This window comes from Phyllobates terribilis, unplaced genomic scaffold (genome assembly GCF_046119375.1).
Source record: "Phyllobates terribilis strain yellow unplaced genomic scaffold, ASM4611937v1 Scaffold_2__4_contigs__length_985480577, whole genome shotgun sequence".
In the NCBI taxonomy this organism is placed as follows: Eukaryota; Metazoa; Chordata; class Amphibia; order Anura; family Dendrobatidae; genus Phyllobates; species Phyllobates terribilis.
The window spans coordinates 27,135,532-27,157,922 of record NW_027362762.1 but is presented as its reverse complement, the minus strand read 5'-3'; the positions used below and the strand labels follow the sequence as shown (position 1 = coordinate 27,157,922).

At 46.7% G+C, this 22,391-nt stretch overlaps 1 long non-coding RNA gene across 1 annotated transcript in view; it reads left to right on the top strand.

The window, feature by feature from the left end:
- Window positions 1-9,110: 9,110 nt before the first annotated feature.
- Window positions 9,111-22,391, top strand: part of LOC141249101 (uncharacterized) — a 42,651-nt gene continuing 29,370 nt past the window's right edge. The window contains exons 1-2 of the long non-coding RNA XR_012312035.1: window positions 9,111-9,199; window positions 9,311-9,388. This is a non-coding gene — a long non-coding RNA (uncharacterized lncRNA). The remainder of the gene's footprint in view (window positions 9,200-9,310; window positions 9,389-22,391) is intronic.

The window sequence follows — 22,391 nt, the reverse complement described above, 5'->3', positions numbered from 1 at the left end:
GCACAGTCCTTATACCGGCCAAGGTCTGGCCACTCACGATTAAGCTCTCACGGTTCAGCACAGCACATGTGAGCTCCTCTCTGGAGCAGGTCTTCCCCAGGTACTGAACACACCTGAGTTTCAAAACTGGCTATGTAAAGCCCAGAGCACTCCCTGGATTGGAGATAGGGTGGATGACGTCCCACCCTGCACTTCGTCATCTACTAAAAACATTCCCTTGTAAACCTGGGCTGTTAACCCTCTCTGCATTTAATGTGCAGGAGAAACTTCCATGTTTTCACATCACTGAGGCTAACAGCCGGCTGGTTACATAGGGTGCGTTTCAGCTCCTGGACGCTATCTCTACCTCAGAAGAACACTGAGCCATCGTCGTCTTCATACCTCTAAGTAGATCAATTAGGGGTGCCCACGATTCCCAGAAAGGTCCGTAACTGTTTCTTGGAGGCCGGTTGCGGGCAATTCTGGATTGCCTCCACCTTGTTCATTTGCAATTTTATTTCGCCCCTTCCAACCACATAGCCGAAGTATTTTGCATCTTCCTTTCCTATGGGCATTTTTGTTGGGTTTATGGTAAACCCGGCATTTCTCAATTCATCAGTACTGCCTAGACCTTCTGCAGGTGGGTTCCCCAATCTGGGCTGAAAATCATGATGTCGTCCAGGTAAGTGGCAGCGTATTTTTTATGTGAGCCCAGAATTCGGTCCATGGCCCTCTGAAGTCCGGGGCTCCCTGTAGTCCGAACGGCATCCTGGTGTATTGAAAACATCCGTCGGGTGTAGAGAAGGCTGTTTTCTCCTTGGCACCTGGGTTCAGGTGAATCTTCCAGTACCCTTTTGTTAGGTCCAGGGTAGTGATGTACCTGGCAGGCCCCAGCCTCTCAATAAGCTCATCGACGAGGGGCATCGGATAGGTGTCAAACTTGGACACATCGTTTAGCTTCCTGTAATCGTTACAGAAACGCCATTCTCCATCCGGCTTGGGTACAAGAAAAATCAGGCTGGACCAGCCGCTCTTAGACTCCTTGATAACGCCCAGGCTTAACATTCTCCTCACCTCCTTGGAGATCACCTAGTGGTGGGCTTCAGGAATTCGTTACGGCCTCTGGTTTAGCCGTACATGCAGTTCAGTCAGGATCTCCTGCTCCACAACGTGCGTACATCCGGCCAATTCTGAGAACAGATCTCAGTTTCTCTGCAAGAGTTCTCGGCACTGTTGTTTTTGGGCCAGTGACAGTGTCTCTGCCACTGTGAAGTCCTCTACCCTGACATTAGGATTGGCCCCTAGGCACGCAGCTTCCACCAGTTCCCCGTCCCACCACGTCTTGAGTAAATTGATGTGGCAGATCTGGTATGGCTTCCTTCTACACAGCTAGTGGACTATGCAATTAACTTCACTCAGCTTCTCAACCACTTCGTATGGCCCTTTCCATCTAGCCTGGAACTTACTCACGACCATGGGCACCAACACAAACACCCGATCTCCCGGGCTGAATTGTCTCAGCCTTATGGCCCGATTGTAGACCAATGCTTGGCTTCTTGTGCCTGTAGAAGGCTCTCCTTCACGATTGGCACCACCCTTTTGATCCAATTCTGCATTTGGGCGACATGCTCGATGACACTCTGGTGGGGTGTAACCTCTGTTTCCCAGGTCTCCTTTGCTATGTCCCGAAGTCCCCTAGGGTGTCGTCCGTATAGCAGTTCAAATGGAGAAAACCCTGTAGAGCTCTGGGGAATTTCCCTAATGGAGAACAGCAGGTATGGCAACAGGCAATCTGTTAGAACCTTGCTGTTAGGTTTTTTTTCCTTTGCTGGTCACATGACCTTGTTGGCCTATTTAATCCTGCTCCGCCCTTCTGGCTTTGCTGGACTTCATTGTATATCTACTTTCTAGCTAGCCTGTGCTCTGTATCTAACTCTGTTAGTTTGCTTGGTCTACGGACCTCTATGTTCTATCTATTTTGTTTGTTCGTCTGTCTGCTACTATTTCTGTTAGGAGGTGTCCCATATTCCTCCCAGTCCTTAGTACTTGTAGGGATTCCCTCCCCACATCTATAGGTCTTCGTACAGACTAGATTAGGACTTTAGCAGGTCTGATCGCAGGATCAGGTTCCCTGTTACATCGTAGGGATTCAGCTGAGTCTTATAGTAGGGACAGATCTCCTCTCTTTCCTTAGCTTTGGTAGCAGAACATAACACAATCCCAGTCTCGCCCATACTTCTCCACAACTTTCTTCAACATTGACCTCAAGATCTTGTTGAAATGCTCTACCAGTCCGTCCGTCTGCGGGTGGTATACAGAAGTTTGGAGTTATGTAATTTGGAGGGCCTTACACAACTCCCTCATCACTTTCGACGTCAACTCAGTTCCCTGGTACATCAGGATCTCCTTTGGCAGACCCATCTGAGAGAAAATATGCACCAGTTCTCTGGCAATACTTCTGGCGGAGGAATTTCTTAATGGTACTGCTTCCGGATACCGAGTTGCATAGTTCAATACAACCCCCAAGTTCGGAAACTCCAGGGTCACCACCTCGTCTTCGTCCCCGCAAGGACACACAGGGGGATGTCCTCTACCTCAGTCTGCAACGGTGATGCATCATGGTGTAACTGGCTCCCGCTTGAGACACTTGGCACCCCCCGCTTTCTGCCACAAGTCCCAGAACAGACTGAAGTCCGGCTCTATTATCACCGGGTGGAGCAGATCCCTAACCACCCCAACCTCATGGGACTCAGCTCCACAGTCAGTGCATATTGTCACTCTGGTAATAGGGTAATCCTTTGCTTCCCAGTGTATGCACCGCACACCTAAGTTTTTCTCAGGGATCAACTGGTGTGGGAGTGTGGCCCTTATGAGAGTCACCAAGCTCCCTGAGTCCAGGAGTCCTGCCACCAGTACCCCATTAACGGTCACTAGACATGATTGTGGCCCCTCATCGGGCTGATAGTCCACATTGCAGGTGGGGTAGACATAATAGGAACAGCGACGTCCCAGGCTGCAGTCCATTTGTTCAGAAGTCAGAGGGCAGCGGGCAGATACATGGCCTGTGCCGTGACACTGCCAACAAATAATCTCTCCAGAGCGGACCTTGGGCACCACCTCCCCCGCCTCTTTGGACCCTGGATGCGCCACTGTGCCACCCTCTTTTAAGACTCCGCCCCCTACTGGGACCCCCAATATGGAGTGGGCTGTTTACCAACGGAACCCTTGACCCCCTGTTACCTCTCAAACAGTTTAACCAGTTCATCAGGGTTCCACCCTGGTTAACCGAAGTCTATACCGGCCTCAGTAAGGAGTGCACGAATCAATCCATCACTACTATGATCTGCGCAGTGGTAGAATATTCCGGTTGCAGTCATTTTTGCACCAGGTGCAACAGGTCAAACATTTGGGAGCGCGATGGTTTCTCACAGTGATACGCCCAGCGGTGGACGCGCTGTGCCCAGTCATTGTTACCCCCAAGTGTGCCAAAATTTCAGTCTTTAATTTTGCATACTCTTTGGCGTTCTGTACGGCTAAGTCGTAATACACCTTCTGGGGTTCCCACGTCAGGTATGGCGCCAACACCTCTGCCCATTGTTCTGGCAGAAGCTTCTCCCTCTCGATGACCCTCTCAAACACCATCAGAAAAGCTCCTACGTCATTACCCAGGGTGATTTTCTTCAGCGCTCCCCTTGCCACCTTTAAGACAGCAAAGTCGTCCACTGACCTTATCATTGGAGCTGTTGCCTAACCACAGATCAGCTATGCAAGCAAATCGATCTGCTGCTGTTATTGGCGCTGGTCCAGTTGGGCCTGCTTCTGGAGCTGGAGCTGCTGCATAAGCAACTTAGTGGTCTCCTGTTGCGCCATCTGCTCTTGCTGTAGCTTGCTGCTGCTGGTGCTGCGCTTGCTGCGCCTACTGCTCCTGCCACAGATGCTTAAGGAGGTCCTCCATTTTGTCTGGCTTCACTTGCTAGCTCATGGCCAACTTCACCCAGGACATGCAGTCCCTCCTGTAACAGTCACACGTGTTCGCTGGGAGTTTTGCCTGCTAATCTAACACCACTTGTAGTAAAGCGACAAGCTTGGCTGTAGGCAGAGGTAGACACAGGACACTGTCTCTTTAAATTTCGGGTTAGTTTATTCAGTGTCATAAACTACCCAGTAGTCCATAAAGACAAAACACAGCCCCTTTGGCTAAGTGACAAAACAAAATACAAAACTTGTAGCACAGTCCGTATATCAGCCAAGGTCTGGCCACTCACGATTAAGCACACACGGTTCAGCACAGCACGTGTGAGTTCCTCTCTGAAGCAGGTTTTCCCCATGTACTGAACACACCTGTATGTCAAGGCTGGCTGTGATGATACAGCGTAAAACCTTAATTATGCCAGACATACTTTCTGATGGCAAGAGCAGTATACTTTTATTTTTATGTTGACTTTTTAACCTGTGTTCTTCTTTAGTTGATTAACACAGACCAGTATTTGTATAACCCTGAATGTTGAACTCTATTTGCTTGGAAACAATCATGTTTACTATGCTAAAGACAAATTGTACTAAAAGTCAGCTAGATGTTTATTTACAATAGCCCCTGTGATACCAACTGTGTAAATTGATTAACTCAAACAATGAGACCTGGTGAGCCATGCACCTCTACCTCTTACCTGTGACTGATGACCTTACACAGATGTAAATATAAACAGTGATGTCTTTAGTGCTGCAAGCAGAATCAAGGAGCATTACAAAGACTTTACAAGGAGAATGAGAGATATCTTTCAGGAAAGTAGATGGATAGCATCGCATTCAAAGAGACACAGATTTGGATTTTACATGATTCTAGCCTAAGGGTATCGGCTCTGACTGGAAAGATTTGGATCTGCTCCATTGACCATCAAAGAGTCATGGATACATTTTGGGGGACCAGGGTGGGACGAGAAAGTCACCTTGCCCCATGGATATGTTGTTTGGGGTTGCCAGGAGGAACTCACCGGTCACCTGGAACTCCTGGAGACATTCAAAGAAGCCAGAGTGGGACTCGCCGGTCATCTGGCTCCATGGAAACTCTCGGGGAGACCAGGTTGGGACCCTCGGGTCGCCAGGCCTTGTATCTCGATTGACTGCTAGCTATCTAATCTTACCGCTACCTTTTCTCTGTGGGGGCACGCTAAGAGCGGGGGGCCACTGGTTGAGGTAGTCGGCCCTGTAAGTTTCCAAAGTCACAGCTGTTTTATCCCAGGCGGGCGGAGAAGGAAGGGTGAGAATGTGTAATGCTGTACCATCTTGGGTATTTGCTGGGACTGTTCTATGTGTTTATTGTCCGCTTTGTGGTTCAATAAAGTTTTGCCACGCTGTTTTACCCTCACCCTGTGTTGCCTGAGTAGCGTTATGCCCATAGAAGACCCCAGGTCTTCACACTGGCTATTTAAAGCCCAGAGCACTGGATTGGAAATGTGGTGGATGACGTCCCATCCTGCACTTCGTCATCTAGTAAAAACATTCCCTTGTAAACCTGGGACGTTAAACCTCTCTGCACTTAATGTGCAGGAGAAACTTACATGTTTTCACATCACTGAGGCTAACAACCTCAATGACACATATCTCCCTTCCGACACACTGCCAGTGACTTTGTCACAGGGGGTGGCTGCGTATTTGCGATTGCGTTCCAAGGACTGGGGTAGTGACAACTGAACGCTGCACTGGGACAAGGACGTGGACGTGGTTTCTGACGGTGATGGTTGCAAGTGCGCAACGACAGGTGCAGGGTGGAAGGCATCTTCACCCGCATCATGGACGGAGGCTTGGCGTGCACGTACAACAGGGCAAGAGGCAGTGGTGTCACCCACAGACATTGTTTCTGGACCCTGGCGCTTGGCCCATCAACTTCATTGTCCACCATCTCATATTAGACTTCCGCACTCTGGTCCTCCTCCTGACTTTCTGTCCATTGTGTCTCATCATCATCCATCATCCAAACAGTAATTGTACTTTCCCACCGTCATCTTCAGGTGACCATGGCTTCTCAAATATTTGGGCATTGCTACATGTGATCTTTTGTTGCCCCACTAGAAGCTGACCGAGCCAGAGGCCAGAATCTACAAATGGAAAGATGAACAGAACAGCTCTTCGGAGTGTCTAAGTGTGGGATGAGTTGTCTCCAGGCCCTCGGCATGGTGGGAGGAAGGAGGTTCAGGGTGAGGAATATGCTTATTCCAAGTAAAAAAAATCTCCCAGATCCACACATTTCTTAAATCATAATCTGCAAAAACACTAGTGCACGCCCTCATCACTCCCATCTGCATTTTTCACCCATTTAATGCACTGAAAAAAATGCTGTCAAAAAACACGGCAAAAATGCACAGAGAATTGACATGCTGATGATTATACTCTGAACCAAATCTGTACTTTCAAATCATGCATTTTTTGATGCGTTTTTGTACAGCAATGAATGCTTTTTGGAGCTAAATAAAGATATTTGAAAAAAGAAACATGGGACAACGTTTTAACCCTTGGATTACCATCGGACCTGGGGTGAGTTCTAATGCCGCACTTGTTTTGTCAGTACATATGGATCCAGAGCATGTAATGACCTTTCAATCTGTCAAAATCTGCAGCAAATTGAAATGCTGTGAAATTGACATGCTGTGGATGAGTTTACGCCGCATCAAAAACAATCACAGTAGGCATGTGATTTCTTATAAATAAAATTAAATGAAGAATTAAATAAAAAAAATGGTGTGGGCTCCTGCGTCATTTTCATAATCAGCAGAGGGAAAGCCGACTGCTGGGGGGTGATATTACTAGCTGGGAAAGGGGCCATGCTCCCTGGCTATTATTTACAGCTTACAGCTATTTGCTTAGCCTTTACTGGCTAGATTACAGGGGGACCCCATAAAAAAATTTACGTAAGGTTGCCATAAAAATTCTAACTAGCAAAGGCTAAACAGACAGCTGTGAGCTGATATTAATAGCCAGGGAAGGGGCCTTGGATCCTGGCCCCCTCCAAGGTGAATAATATCAGCCCACAGCAGCCCCAGAAATGGCGCATCCATAAGATGCACCAAATCTGGTGCTTAGCCTTCGCTTTTCCTAATTACCCTGGTGCGGTGGCAAGTGGGGTAATAGGATTGGGATTCATGTCAGCCTTGTATTGGTGGATGACTTGAAGCCCAGGATAGTAATGGAGGGAGTCTATAAGACCATAGGCAAGGTTTTGAAAAAAGACACGGCCAGAATAAAGTATTTTATTTTAACAAAAATTCCACATGGTTTTAATAATTTATTTAAAAATAAAAAACACTGTATATTCACCTAACTCCTTATCTCCGATGCCCTTGTCTCCTGTAAGAAACCAAAAATAAAAAACTACCATATCCTCACCTGTCCGCCGTGATGACATAATCTTAAGTGTCCCACGACGATCATTTGTAGTACAGTCACAGCAGCTGTCAGTGATGTGACTACTCGACAAGACAGCCGGCTATACACTGACAGGAGTGTAATCACTCCGGGGTCAGTGCACAGGCTGAGCTGCAGTGAGTGAAGTCACCTCACTTTTAGTTGCACTGCTACATGTGAATTTTCTCACGCAGTAGTAGTGCAGTAAGTGAGGTCACATGAGCTCATCAGCTGATGAACTCGTGTGACCTTTCTCACGGCAGCTCATCGCGATACACTGCGGGTTATTACAGGTGACATGGGCATTTGGGATTAGGTATTAAGGTGAGCATATGTTGTTTTTTTTATTTTTTACAGGGGACAAGAACATTGGCAATTAGGTGTAGGTGAGTATAATGTGTTTATTATTTTTATTCCAATAATTATTTAATTGTAACTTTTTTTTTTACTTTCACTGTGCGAGTGCCAGATGATGAGAGATCACTCCGGCTTTTTTGCAGTGACAGCAGGTGCCAGCTGATGGGGGTAGTAGTCCCATCAGCCAGCGCCTATGACCCGCGGTAAGCTTTTCACCGTGGGTCACTGCTGACATGCAGATCCCACAGCGCTGTGATCGGCGGTAGCGATGTTACCACCAATCACAGCCCCTGTTTCCCGCACTGTCATGCAGATGACAGCATGGGAAAGCAGGGATGTTCGTGTTGGGGCCGACTTTTGCCGATTTTTGCGCAGAAGGCTCGGGAACCCGAACAAGAATCCGAATGTGCAACGTTCATGCTGAATTTGAAAAAAAACAAACATTTGCCGAATATGTTCGCTCGTCTCTAATAGGGATCAAACATGGCCTGGTTCACATCATCTATCCAACTGATATTAACTTGGAAGGGTTCTAGTGGCCCCATAGCGATGTGAGTGTATTTGTCATGTTTGTTCCTTCACTACGATGCCAAAAATCTATAACACATAAAGATTGGATCGATTCAAAACCCCAATTTTCCTATCTGGACAATGGAGACACAAAAGCTGGAACACCCTCAGCATTATCTTTTGAATCCAGGATGCTTCTTCTTTGGAACAAAGACAGCTTCTTATCCTCCTCTTCCTCTGCCTAAACAGATCTCAATTTTGGTATTTGGTTCTCAGAGAATCTTCTTGTCTTAATTGCCTGGCCTCTGCAGGGGTCTGCTGCTTCAAAGAAGCTGTTTTAAATAGTTCTCAACATTCCCTGCCTACAATTAATCCCAGCTGTTCAAAAGGATTGGGAAGGGGAGATAAGTCCCCTCTATGGTGATGTGTTATGGTTTTTAATTTTATCTATGACAGGGTACGTGAGAGGAGCAGATGTGGCAGCTGATTTGGGCTCATATACTGCCGAGCGTGTATCTTCCAGTCCACACAGGTTACATTTATGAATTACAAGGAATTACAACTGCATTTTCTGAGTTGCTGGTGGTTATTTCCCCATTGTGAAGGGTCAGAAACGCTCTTACAATATCCTATATATTTTTTTGTAACGGTACATAATGTTTTATGGATCATATGACTGTAGAGCCCATAATTCCAGACTTTTTTCTCTGGAAACTCTTTTGTCTGGGACAGGAGCCTCGGTATCTATTACCTGTGAGATTTTTCATCTGTTTATCACATGTGATCCCAGAGGTTTTATTTGCCCTGTCGCAATGAGCTGATGTCCACCACCCCAAAGAGAGGAGGTAGAGGTCAGTAAATGAGGCCGGAGATGTGGAAATCTTAGATTCTTTAGCAGTTAGTGATGTGAGCCCTGTGGCATGTCCAATGTCTGGTGTATTAGCCACTAATTAGAGTAAGGCAGAATCATTCAGGGACTTGTAATTCAGAGCTCTCATCTGATTATGGGCTTCCCAGTGTTCACCACTCACCTCCGGGATAATATTGTCTGATTATCTCCCTGCAGGATACAACATGTATAAAACCAAGCAGAAGACATTCTAATTAATGCTCAGGACAATCTTCGCCGGAGGTTCTACACAAGGTGTGTGCATGAATATACATATATATATAAGTATAGTATAGTAGTTATAGATGATTTTATGTGTACAGGTGTGTGAACGTGTGTTTGTGTGTGAATAGGTATTTGTGTGTGCGGGGTGTTTACGTGTGTTACATAGTTACATGGATTGAAAAAAGTCTCCGGTCCATCAAGTTCAACATTTCTCCACCAGTACTACCTTCTCTATCGCTAAGTTGCTTATTACCCACAATGCCATTTGTTGTCAAAAGCTTCCAACCTTGTTTGAACCTGTTATAGTGTCGGCCATTAATACCTCTTGTGGTCGGCATTCCACAGTCTGACTGCTCTGACTGTAAAGAACCCTTTGTTATTTATCTGTCGGAATCGCCTTTCTTCCACCCGTAATGAGCTCCCTGGTCCTTAGTATGGTCTATGGAAGGATTAAGTCTTGTGCTAGTCCTTTGTACTGACCACACATATATATAAATGTGATCTTGCATGAGATATCTTTTTTCTAAACAAGCCCAACTTTTCCAACCTTCCCTTGTAGGAATGTCCTCCATCCTGTGTAATATAGGAGAGGCCTCCATCCTGTGTAATATAGGAGAGGCCTCCATCCTGTGTAATATAGGAGGGGCCTCCATCCCCTGTAATATAGGAGATGCCTCCATCCCCTGTAATATAGGAGATACCACCATACCACCATCCTGTGTAATATAGGAGAGGCCTCCATCTTGTGTAATATAGGAGAGGCCTCCATCCTGTGTAATATAGGAGAGGCGTCCATCCTGTGTAATATAGGAGAGGCCTCCATCCCCTGTAGTATAGGAGATGCCTCCATCCCCTGTAATATAGGAGATACCTCCATCCTGTGTAATATAGGAGAGGCCTCCATCCCGTGTAATATAGGAGAGGCCTCCATCCTGTGTAATATAGGAGAGGCCTCTGTCCCATGTAATATAGGAGAGGACTCCATCCCGTGTAATATAGGAGAGGCCTCCATCCCCTGTAATATAGGAGATGCCTCCATCCCCTGTAATATAGGAGATATCTCCATCCTGTGTAATATAGGAGAGGCCTCCATCCCGTGTAATATAGGAGAGGACTCAATCCCGTGTAATATAGGAGAGGCCTCCATCCCCTGTAATATAGGAGATGCCTCCATCCCCTGTAATATAGGAGATACCTCCATCCTGTGTAATATAGGAGAGGCCTCCATCCTGTGTAATATAGGAGATGCCTCCATCCCCTGTAATATAGGAGATACCTCCATCCTGTGTAATATAGGAGAGGCCTCCATCCCGTGTAATATAGGAGAGGACTCCATCCCGTGTAATATAGGAGAGGCCTCCATCCCGTGTAATATAGGATAGGCCTCCATCCCATGTAATGTAGGAGAGGCCTCCATCCCATGTAATGTAGGAGAGGCCTCCATCCTGTTTAATATAGGAGAGGCCTTCATCCCGTGTAACATACTACAGACCTCTATACTCTGTAATATAGAAAAGACCTCCATTCCATGTAATATAAGAGAGGCCTCCATCCAATGTAATATAGGAGAGGGCTCCTTCCTCTGTAATATAGGAGATGCCTCCATCCTGTGTAACATACTAGAGGCCTCCATACTCTGTAATATAGAAAAGGCCTCCATCCCATGTAATATAGGAGCACGGTGGCTCAGTGGTTAGCAATGCAGTCCTGGGTTCAAATCCCACCAAGGAAAACATCTGCAAGGAATTTGTTTTCTCCCCGTGTTTGGGGGGTTTCCTCTTGGTTCTCCGGTTTCCTCCCACATTCCAAAAACATACTGATAGGGAATCTAGATTGTGAGCCCCAATGGGTACGGTGCCCATAATGTCTGTAAAGTGCTGTGGAATTAATGGCGCTATATAAGTGAGTAAAATAAATGAATGAATAAATATAGGAGAGGCATCCATCCTGTGTAATATAGGAGGCCTCCATCCTGTGTAGTATAGGTGAGGCCACCATCCCTATTTTACCAAGCTCCACACTACTAGAGGCATTATGTAAAGTAGTTGCAGGTCAGTGAAGGCACAGTGAGCTGTCATAAGAGAATGCAGATGAATATGTAAGAAGAGCACCAGATAGAGCGCCCCCATAGGCCGCCCCGGAGCACGGGAATATCATTATCTCCAAATTGAAAGTAAAGATTACACAAGAACCTCAGGACGGATTTCATCAACCAAAGTATCATATTAATCAGTGTAATGTCACCCACCTGACAGTGTATGTAGTTTACTGAGCACAATCCTGCTGAAAGGTGCGCTTTAAATATAAGTATAAGTTTATAAGTACCACGTCATCCGTCCTCCAATCTTGTGGCACTGACTCTGTGACAAGAGTCTTAGAAGATGAGATACAGCAGTCTGTCAATTACTGAGCTAAGCTCCCTCAGTATCTATGGATGAATGCCATCTTTGTCAATATTTAATTTGCTCAGACACACCCATACTTCTGTTTGTGTTAGTTATATCAGGTGGTGAACTTTGATTTCTGCCTTGTTGAATTATCACTGTTACAGTCAGGTCAATGGTGAACACACATGAGACATGCAGGTTTAATATCTCAGCCTTTTCTTTGTGCTCTATAATTATATTACTATAATCATCTTTTAAAGGGTCGATGCCGTCATATTTATTATTTTTGGCATTAATGTATTTATAACAATGTTTTGGATTTATTTTAATGTTGCTGGCAATTTGTTTCTCTGGTAACTTTGTAGCCTGTTTTCATTTTTCACATTTCCTATTGAGATCTTTACACTCCTGGATGTGACTTCTGATTTCTCTTACTATCTCCTTCACAGTAGGTTTTATGGGCTCTCTGTTTAAGGATGTTATGGAGTTGTTTATCTTGCATAGTAATGCCTGCTCTGGTCTTATACTAATTGATTATTAGTGATGAGCGAGCACTAAAATGCTCGGGTACCAATTGCTCGGGTTGAGCAAATTGAAATGCTCGAGTGCTCGGTCCGAGTAATGAGCCCAATGTAAGTCAATGGGAAACTCGAGCATTTTTCCGGCGCCCCCCCCCCCCCCCCCTGCGGTCTGCAGAGGGCCTAAAAATTGCCCAAGTGCGCAAATGACATGGGAACAGCATGAGGAAGACCCCTGGAAGAATTTCTGACTCCCAGGTCACAGCTGTCCACAATGTTGTCAGAGTATTACGCCACTTTTACGGACTCACAATAAAACATACAATAACGAAATCAAAATGGATTTTCCTGGGAAATATGTTAAGGAACACCCTTCCCAGGGTAATGACTTGTATATAAGGCAACATAAATAACCAAAAACAAAAATGCTCCTCCACACCTTGGGCTGTATTCACACGTAGCGTTTTTGATGCGTTTTTGCACTTTTGCATTGCTTTCAATGGTGAAAAATGCATTCACCGGGAAATGTCATTTTAACATTTTACTACCTTATCTGGCCATGTGGTGTGTAACACATCATCAGACACATCCTGTTTCATTTATGAAGAAGGGACTCTGAAAGTCACAAACACTATTTTTATAGCCTTACTATTCTTAAAGAGCCAGCAGTTGGCTATGCTTTGTTGTTCCCATTATTAAAGAGTAGGTCTCCTATACTGTTATTGCGTGTGCAGTGACTGCAAGGGCTCCCAAAAATTTTGACGCACCCCAATACCCCTTTGAAGAGAGGGTCTCAGTAAAAAAAATGTTCCCATTATAAATTAGTGGGTCTCTTGTAGTGGTAATGTCCATTCAGTGAATGCAAGGGCATTGGGAAAAACCCCAATAACAATTTAAAGACACAAAGAGCAGGGCCACAGTAATGAGTATGACATGTTCCCATTAGAAAGGAGCGGGTCTGCTATACAGTTATAGGGTATGCAGTGAGTCCAACGGCTGCCAAAATTTATGAAAAACCCTACTAACAATTTAAAGACACATAGAGCTGGGCCACAGTAACGACATGTTCCAATTAGAAAGGAGCAGGTCTGCTATACAATTACAGCTGGCGATATCTCACCAAACCATGGCCCTCCTCACCACATACCCACAGTCACTTCTACCTCTTATCCACGACCTTCCACAAATTTCCGTAACCCCTATAATCTCACACCCATCCACCCAGCCCCCGCTTTCCCAGTCCCACTAACAGGAGCTCTATGGAACTCTCACTCCATCTGCAACAAACTTTCCTACAGCCATGATCTTTTCATTACTAACAAACACTCCTTCCTTGGCATCACAAAAACCTGGCTCACCCCCACTAACACAGTCTCTCCAGCTGCACTTTCCTATGATGGATTCCATCTTTCCCACCCACCCAGCTCCAGCGGCAAGCATGGTGGCGGAGTTGGTATCCTGCTGTCAGATAACTGCTCCTTCTTCCCAATTCCACTGCCACCCTCTGTTACTTTCCCCTCTTTTGAGGTGCACTGTGTGCACATCTACTCCCCCTTCAACCTCCAATTGGCTGTCATTAACCGCCCCCCACTATCAGTCACCACTTTCTTTGACCACTTCACCACCTGGCTGCTTCACTTCCTTTCCGCTGACATCCCCACTATCATCATGGGTGACTTTAACATCCCCATTGACACTTCACTTTCAGCTGTCTCTAAGCTTCTATCCCTCACTTCCTCCTTCAGCCTTGCTCAATGGTCTTCTGCAGCCACTCACAAAGATGGCCTTACACAGGACCTCATCTTCACCTGCTTCTGTTCCCTGTCTAACCTCTCGAACTCACCTCTCCCTCTATCTGACCACAACCTACTCACATTCTCTTCCTTCTCCTACCCAGGTGCACAATCCCCACTCCACAAACTTGCATACCCTCGCAGAAATCTCAAACACCTCGACCTACACTCATTCTCTGAATTCCTTCTCCCTCTTACAGACATAAGCTCCTTACATGATACAGATATTGATGCTGCTTTATATAACACCACAACAGCTGCAGCCCTCAATTCGGTCACCCCCTCACACATACCAAAGCTCGCACAATCAACAGGCAACCCTGGCACACCAGCCTGACTAAAGAACTGAGACGGGACTCCAGGGTTGCTGAGTGGAGATGGAAAACGTCCCACTCCAACGAGCACTTCATCACATTCAAGCAGTCCCTTACTTCTTTCAAGTCCACACTCACTGCTGCAAAACAAACATACTTTTCATCTCTCATATCCTCCATGTCACACAATCCTAAACAGCTATTCAACACTTTCAATTCTCTCCTCTGTCCCCCAGCGCATCCTCCCTCTCCTCTCATCACAGCTGAGGACTTTTCCCTATTCTTCAAGCAGAAGATTGATACCATCAGACAAAGCTTTTGCCTAAAGGCCCCACAGCCCCTCTTCATATATACTGAATCCTCCTACTCCTCCAAAACCAGTTTCTCCGCCATTACGAAAGATCAACTTTCCTCCTCACTCTCCAAATCACACCTCACCACCTGTGAACTTGACCCTATCCTGTCACACCTCATCCCTAACCTTACTACAGTCTTCATCCCAAATCTAACCCACCTCTTCAACTTGTCACTAACAACTGGTGTCTTCCCCTCATGCTTCAAACATGCCTTGATCGCACTCATCCTCAAAAAGCCCTCCCTTGACCCATCCTCTCTGACTAGCTATTGCCCCATATCACTTCTCCCTTATGCCTCAAAACTACTGGAACAACAAGTACATTCTGAATTGTCCTCCCACCTCTCCTCCTTCTTCCTCTTTGACCGCACCACTCCACTGAAACTGCCCTGACTAAATTCACCAACGACCTGCTAACTGCCAAATCCAAGCGGCACTACTCTGTCCTCCTCCTCTTGGACCCGTCATCTGCCTTTGACACAGTGGACCATTCCCTCTTACTAAAGACTCTCTTATCTCTTGGCATCAAAGACTTGGCCCTATCTTGGATGTTCTCATACTTAACAGACAGGACCTTCAGTGTTTCTCACTCACACACCACCTCCTCACCTCGGTCCCTATCTGTCCGTGTCCCCCAAGGTTCAGTCCTAGGACCTCTGCTCTTCTCAATCTACACCCTCGGCCTGGGACAGATGATAGAGTCTCACGGCTTTCAGTATCATCTCTATGTTGATGACACACAGATTGGACCTGATATCACCTCCTTACTAACCAGAATCCCATAATGTCTGTGCGCTACCTCATCCTTCTTCTCTGCTGGATTTCTAAAACTTAATATGGATAAAACTGAATTCATCATCTTTCCCCCATCTCACTCAGCCCACCCATCTGATCTATCCATCAAAATCAATGGCTGTCCACTTTCTCCAGTTCCAAAAGCTCACTGCCTTGGGGTAACCCTGGACTCTAACCTCTCCTTCAAACCACATATCCAAGCCCTTTCCACTTCCTGCCGACTCCAACTCAAAAACATCTCCCGGATCCGCACATTCCTCAACCATGAATCTGCAAAAACACTAGTGCACGCCCTCATCATCTCCCGCCTCGACTACTGCAAATTCCTGCTCTGTGGCCTCCCTTCCAACACTCTTGCACCTGTCTAATATATTCTAAACTCTGCCGCCCGACAAATCCACCTGTCCCCCCACTATTCCCCAGCATCTCCTTTTTGTCAAACGGTTCACTGGCTCCCCATTGCCTAGAGACTCCAATTCAAAACACTAACCATAGCATACAAAGCCACCCACAATCTGTTTCCTCCATACATCTGTGACTTAGTCTCCCTGTACATACCTACACGCAACCTACGATCCTCACAATATCTCCTTCTCTACTCCCCTCTCATCTCCTCTTCCCACAATCGCTTACAAGATTTCTCCAATGCATCTCATCTACTCTGGAACTCTCTACCCCAAAGCATCAGACTCTCGCCTACCTTGGAAACCCTCAAAAGGAACCTGAAAACCCACCTCTTCCGACAAGCCTACAGCCTGCAGTAACCACCGCTCCACCATACTGCTGCCCGACCAGCTCTACCCTCACCTACTGCATCCTCACCCATCCCTTGTAGATTGTGAGCCCTTGCGGGCAGGGTCCTCTCTCCTTCTGTACAAGTTTGCTGTTGCATTTTTGTTCAAGATTGTATTTGTTTTTGCTATGTGTAACCCCCTTTTCACATGTAAAGCGCCATGGAATAAATGGCGATATAATAATAAATAATAATAATACAGTTAAAGGGTATGCAGTGAGTCCAAAAGCTGCCAAATTTAGGAAAAACCCCACTAACAATTTAAAGACACACAGAGCAGGGCCACAGTAAAGAGTACGACATGTTTCCATTAGAAAGGAGAGGGTCTGCTATACAGTTATAGGGTATGCAGTGAGTCCAACGGCTGCCAAAATTTAGGAAAAACCCTACTAACAATTTAAAGACACATAGAGCTGGGACACAGTAACGACATGTTCCCATTAAAAAGAAGTGGGTCTCCCATACTGTTCTTACGTATGCAGTGACTGAAACGGCTGCCAAAAATTTGGAGGAACTCCAATGCCCCTTGCAAGAGACGTAGAGGTCGGAGGGTCTCCTGAAAACAATGTTCCCATTATTAGTTTAAAGGACATATTGATATTCATGCTATAGCTACCCCATGTTCGCAGCTTGCTCCTAAAATCATGTTATTATTACAATATATATTCTTTCATTCTTTTATCCTGCTTCACATGCAATTTTCTCACAAGAACTTTTTCTCTCAAGAACATTCTATGAGACACCCTGCTCCTGTTATCTAACTAGTCTGAGCCAGGATGTGTAACCTTGAAACTTTCCATCATGCACTGAACTAACAATAATATGACCATATGTGTGTTTCCATAATAATTGTACTAACATTGGTTCAAGCCTGTAGTATGGCTGCAGGTGATTGGCTATTGATATACTCAAAACAATATATAATGCAAAGCAGAAATAAATGGGATTAGAGATTCTCGAATCCTCCCATACAGAGCTTTGTCTCCGTCTGGTTTCCTGATTGCAATAAACCTTGTAACATAATAATTTGTCACTCACTTGGTCAACCGTGAAGGGTCATTGCTGCCCTCCCTCAACATTAGGAAGTGGATCTCCCATACTGTTTGCCTATGCAGTGAATGCAATGGTTGCCAAAAGTTTGGAGAAACTCCAATTCCCCTTGCAAGAGACGTAAAGGTCGGGGGGCCTCTTGAAAACAATGTTCCGATTATTAGGAAGTGGGTCATCCAAAATGTTTGCCTATGCAGTAAATGCAACAGCTGCCAAAAATTTGGATGGACTCCAATGTCCCTTGCAAAAGATGTAGATATGGTGATATGGTAAATATGTTGGTGGTGATATGGTGGTGGAGGATGAAGAGGAGGAGAAGGAGGAGGACAAGAGCAAATAGACAAAATCAGGAAGCGTATACCCATGTCTGTGTGTGAAGACAGAGGTGTATGGGAATAGAGTTAGGCCTCCCAAAAAAAGACACTGTGTTTGAGTTTAAGTTACGCTGCTATCATTCAGTGGTGTTGAGAAGTCTGGCCCAATCCAGCCCTTGTTCATTTTTAAATGAGTCACTCTGTCAGCATTTTCATTTGACAGGCGGATGCCCCTATCAGTTATAATTCCACCAGCTGCACTAAAAACCTGCTCTGACAAAACGCTAGCGGCAGGGCAGTCCAGGACCTCCAATGAGTAGAGAGCCAGTTCATGCCACGTGTCCAGCTTGGATACCCAATAATTATAAGGCACAGAGGAATCATGGAGGAGGTTGGTATGGTCAGCTAGGTACTCCCTCAGCATCTTCCAAAACTTTTCCCTCCTTGTGAGAGTACCCCGCGAATCAGGACTTGTGCGATGGGAGGGTCTGAGAAAACTGTCCCAGAACTTTGACAGTGTTCCCCTGCCTCTGCTGGATTGCATTTGTGTCTCTCTCGCCTGTACTCCTTGGTTGTCCAATGAACTGTGTGACCTCTGCCACCAGAGTTTTTAGATGGAAATTTTTTAAATAATTCCGCAACAAGGGCATTCTGGTACTGCCCCATTTTATTAGGTCTGTCCGGTATGGGAATAAGAGACAGAAAGTTCTCCTTGTAGTGTGGCTCTAGAAGTGTCACCAACCAATAATGACTGTCACCCAAAATTTGGACAACGCGAGGATAATGGGAAAAGCAGCGTAACATAAACTCATCCATGTGTGCCAGACTGCTAACAGCCAAGACTTCCATGTCCTCACCAAGAGGACTACTGACCATGCTCTCCTCCTCATCCTCATGTTGCCCTGTAGAAGAGAGTGTAGAGAATGTAAGTAGGTTGCTGTTAGAAAGAGGAAGAGGTGAGTTAGAGAGGTTAGATAGTGAACAGAGGCGGGTGAAGATGAGGTCCAGTGTGTGGCCATCTTTGTCGGTGGCTGTGGAAGACCATTGAGTAAGGCCGAAGGAGGAAGTGAGGGATAGAAGCTTAGAGACAGCTGGGAGTGAAGTGTCAATAGGGATGTTGAAGTCACCCATGAGGATAGTGGGGATGTCAACGGAGAGGAAATGAAGTAGCCAGGTGGTAAAGTGGTCAAAGAAGGTGGTGGTTGATCCTGGGGGGCGGTAAATGACAACAAGCTGGAGGTTGAAGGGGAGTAAATGCGCACGCAGTGCACTTCAAAAGAGGGGAGAGTAATGGAGGGCGGCAGTGGGATTTGGGTGAAAGAGCAGTTATTCCTCCACCAAGCTTGCCGGTGGGGCGGGGGGCGTGGGAAAGGTGGAATCCACCGTATGAAAGTGCAGCAGGAGAGGCTGTGTCGAAGAGGGTGAGCCAGGTTTCAGTGATGCCGAGGAAGTAAAGCTTGTTAGTGATGAAGAGATTGTGAATGTAGGAAAGTTATTTGCAGACGAAGCGAGCGTTCCATAGAGCTCCTGTTAGTGGGACTGGGAAAGCGGGGGCTGGGTGGATGTGTATGAGGTTAGAAGGGTTGTGAGAGCTTGTGATAGATCGTGGATAGGAGGTGGAAGTGACTGTGGGGATGTGGTGAGGAGGGCCAGGATTTGGAGAGATGTCGCCGGCAGTGAGGAGGAGCAGAGAAAGCATTAGTAGGTGGGATCAAGAGAGAGCATGAGGTGGCTGTCTGTATCTGGAGACAAAGGATTGAATGTTGAGGAATAGTTCTGAGGAGGTGAGATGAATGGGGAGGATGGAGGGAGAAATGAATAGTTCATTACTAGGTGTAGGGATTAGGGGTGGTTGGAAAAGGTGAAGGATTAAGGGGATGAGAGTGAAAACAAACACAAACATTGTTTACTGTGACTTAGTATCCAGTTACCTTCAGTTCACTTCAGGTTCAATTCAGGATTAATTCATATTTCTCGCACTTAAGCAATGGGACACTTAAGGTGATGTACACAGACTAAAGTCTGACAGACTCCTGGTTCACAATATATGTGCTACAGAATGCATTCAGCTGTGAAACAGAGGGGAGTGGTCTGTGCTCATCTTGATCAGCTGATTAAGGCTGAAACAGATGCTGGATAGTCAGAGGCTAAGTAAACAAGATCATAAATGAAAGTGGGGGATAGCTGGTGTTACTTGAAGAACATACCATTAGTATATAGGAGCAGAGAGGTACAGAGAAATCTGCTTGGAAATCAGGAAGGGAAAGCTGAGTCACATACCATTAGTATATAGGAGCAGAGAGGTAAAGAGAAATCTGCATGGAAATCAGGATGGGAAAGCTGAGTCACGTACCATTAGTATATAGGAGCAGACAGTTACAGAGAAATCTGCATGGAAATCAGGATGGGAAAGCTGAGTGACGTACCTGTAAGAGGAATGGATAAACAGAAGCTGATTAGAGTGCGATGGTGGTAGATAAGGTAGAGTCTGCATGCTCATATTATTCAGGATTAATACATATTTCTCACACTTAAGCAATGGGACACTTAAGGTGATGGACACAGACTGTATTCCACCTACAAGGTCATTAATAAATATATTAAAAAGAAGCGGGCCCAATACCGACCCCTGTGGAACCCCACTGTTAACTGTGACCCAGTCTGAGTGTGTTCCATTAATAACCATCCTTTGTTTCCTATCACTGAGCCAGTTCTTAACCCACATACATATTGTAACGGGTCTGGGAGGTGGAACTTCTGAGCGACTATACAAAGGCAGTCCTTGTAAGGAAGCGGGTGGCTCCCAGGGAAGGCGGGTAGGTAGTCACGGCAAGTGACGGGGACAGTCTCTTGACAGGCGGGTGGTCACGGCAAGTGACAACAGGGTAAGAGTCTCTAGGCAGGCAGGGGGTCACGGCAAGTGACGGCAGAGCCTCCAAGTAGACTAGCAAGCAGGTAGCAGGAGAGCGCTCCCAGGTGAGCGGGTGAGAGTCTCTGGACAGGCAGGTGGTCACAGCAAGTGACGGCTAAGCCTCCAGGTAGGCTAGCAGGCGGGTAGCAGGTGAGCGCTCCCAGGTGAGCGGGTAAGAGTCTCTGGACAGGCGGGTGGTCACAGCAAGTGACGGCTAAGCCTCCAGGTAGGCTAGCAGGCAGGTAGCAGGAGAGCGCTCCCAGGTGAGCGGGTGAGAGTCTCTGGACAAGCAGGTGGTCACAGCAAGTGACGGCTAAGCCTCCAGGTAGGCTAGCAGGCAGGTAGCAGGAGAGCGCTCCCAGGTGAGCGGGTGAGAGTCTCTGGACAAGCAGGCAGGAATCAGGCAGGTATCAGGTAGGTACTTCCTGGTCCGCAGGTGGACTGATCCATAGACAGACTGGCAGGTGCTGGTAGGCAGACTGTCGGACCACAGGATTGCAAGCAGGTAGACCGAAATCAGGCAGATATCAGGCAGGTATCAGGCAGGTATCAGGCAACGGGACCTGAGGGCTGAAGCAGAGTTGAAAGGCTTTGCAACAACATTGCTTGGGCACCTCCATTTTGGAGGAGGTGCCTTATATATGGTGAGGTCCTCCGGCCATTGGCCGGGGACTCCTTAGGACGGCACGCGCGGCCCCTTTAAGAGAGAGGGAGCACGCGCGTGCGCGCCCTAAGCACAGTGACCGGGAAGCAGCGCGCGCTGCCAGCAGAGCGGGAGGAAGACGCCGGGCACGGAGCGGAGAGGTGAGGGGAACGGCGTCCCTGCCTAGCAGGAGGCAGGGACGCCGACGCTACAGTACCCCCCCCCCTTTAGCCCCCCACTTTTTTAGGCCAGAGAGAAATTTATCAAGGATGAGAGGGGCATGGATGTTCTCCCGGGGCTCCCATGTTCTCTCCTCAGGACCAAACCCTTTCCAATCCACTAGAAAAAAGGTCTTTCCTCTTACCCTTTTGGTGACTAGAATGTTCTCTACCTCAAACTCGTCTTCAGCGGAAACCGGAGCGGGAGGCGTACCTGTAGACTTGGAAAAAGAGTTAAGTACCACGGGTTTGAGTAGAGATACATGGAAGGAGTTAGGGATCCGCAAGTTGGCCGGGAGTTTCAATTTATAGGCCACCGGGTTGATTTGCTTGATAACTTCCAGTGGGCCGATGAACCGAGGCCCTAACTTGTAGGAAGGAATCTTGAGCCAGACATATTTGGACGACAGCCAGACTTTATCTCCAGGACAGAATTGCGGTGGATCCAGACGTCTTTTGTCAGCCTGTTTTTTCATCCGCTCGGATGACTGAAGAAGTGCGGATCTGGTACTCTCCCAAATGGAGGAAAATTCGCTAACAAAAGATTCCGCAGCCGGGTTGTCCACCGAGGTGGAGACAGGAAATGGGATCCGAGGATGCTGACCGTAGACTACAAAAAACGGGGATTTGGAGGAAGATTCGCTCTCGTGGTTATTGTAGGAAAATTCGGCCCACGGTAAAAGATCCACCCAGTCGGAATGGTGAGCATTAATAAAGTGCCAGAGGTAACTGGTTAAATTTTGGTTGATCCGTTCTACTTGACCGTTGGACTGTGGGTGATAAGCAGAAGAAAAGTCCAAGGTGACCCCCAGCAATTTACACATGGCTCGCCAAAAGCGAGAGGTGAACTGAACCCCTCGGTCGGATACAATGTGGAGAGGAAGACCATGAAGACGGAAAATATGATGTATAAAGTCTTTAGCCAACTCGGATGCAGACAGG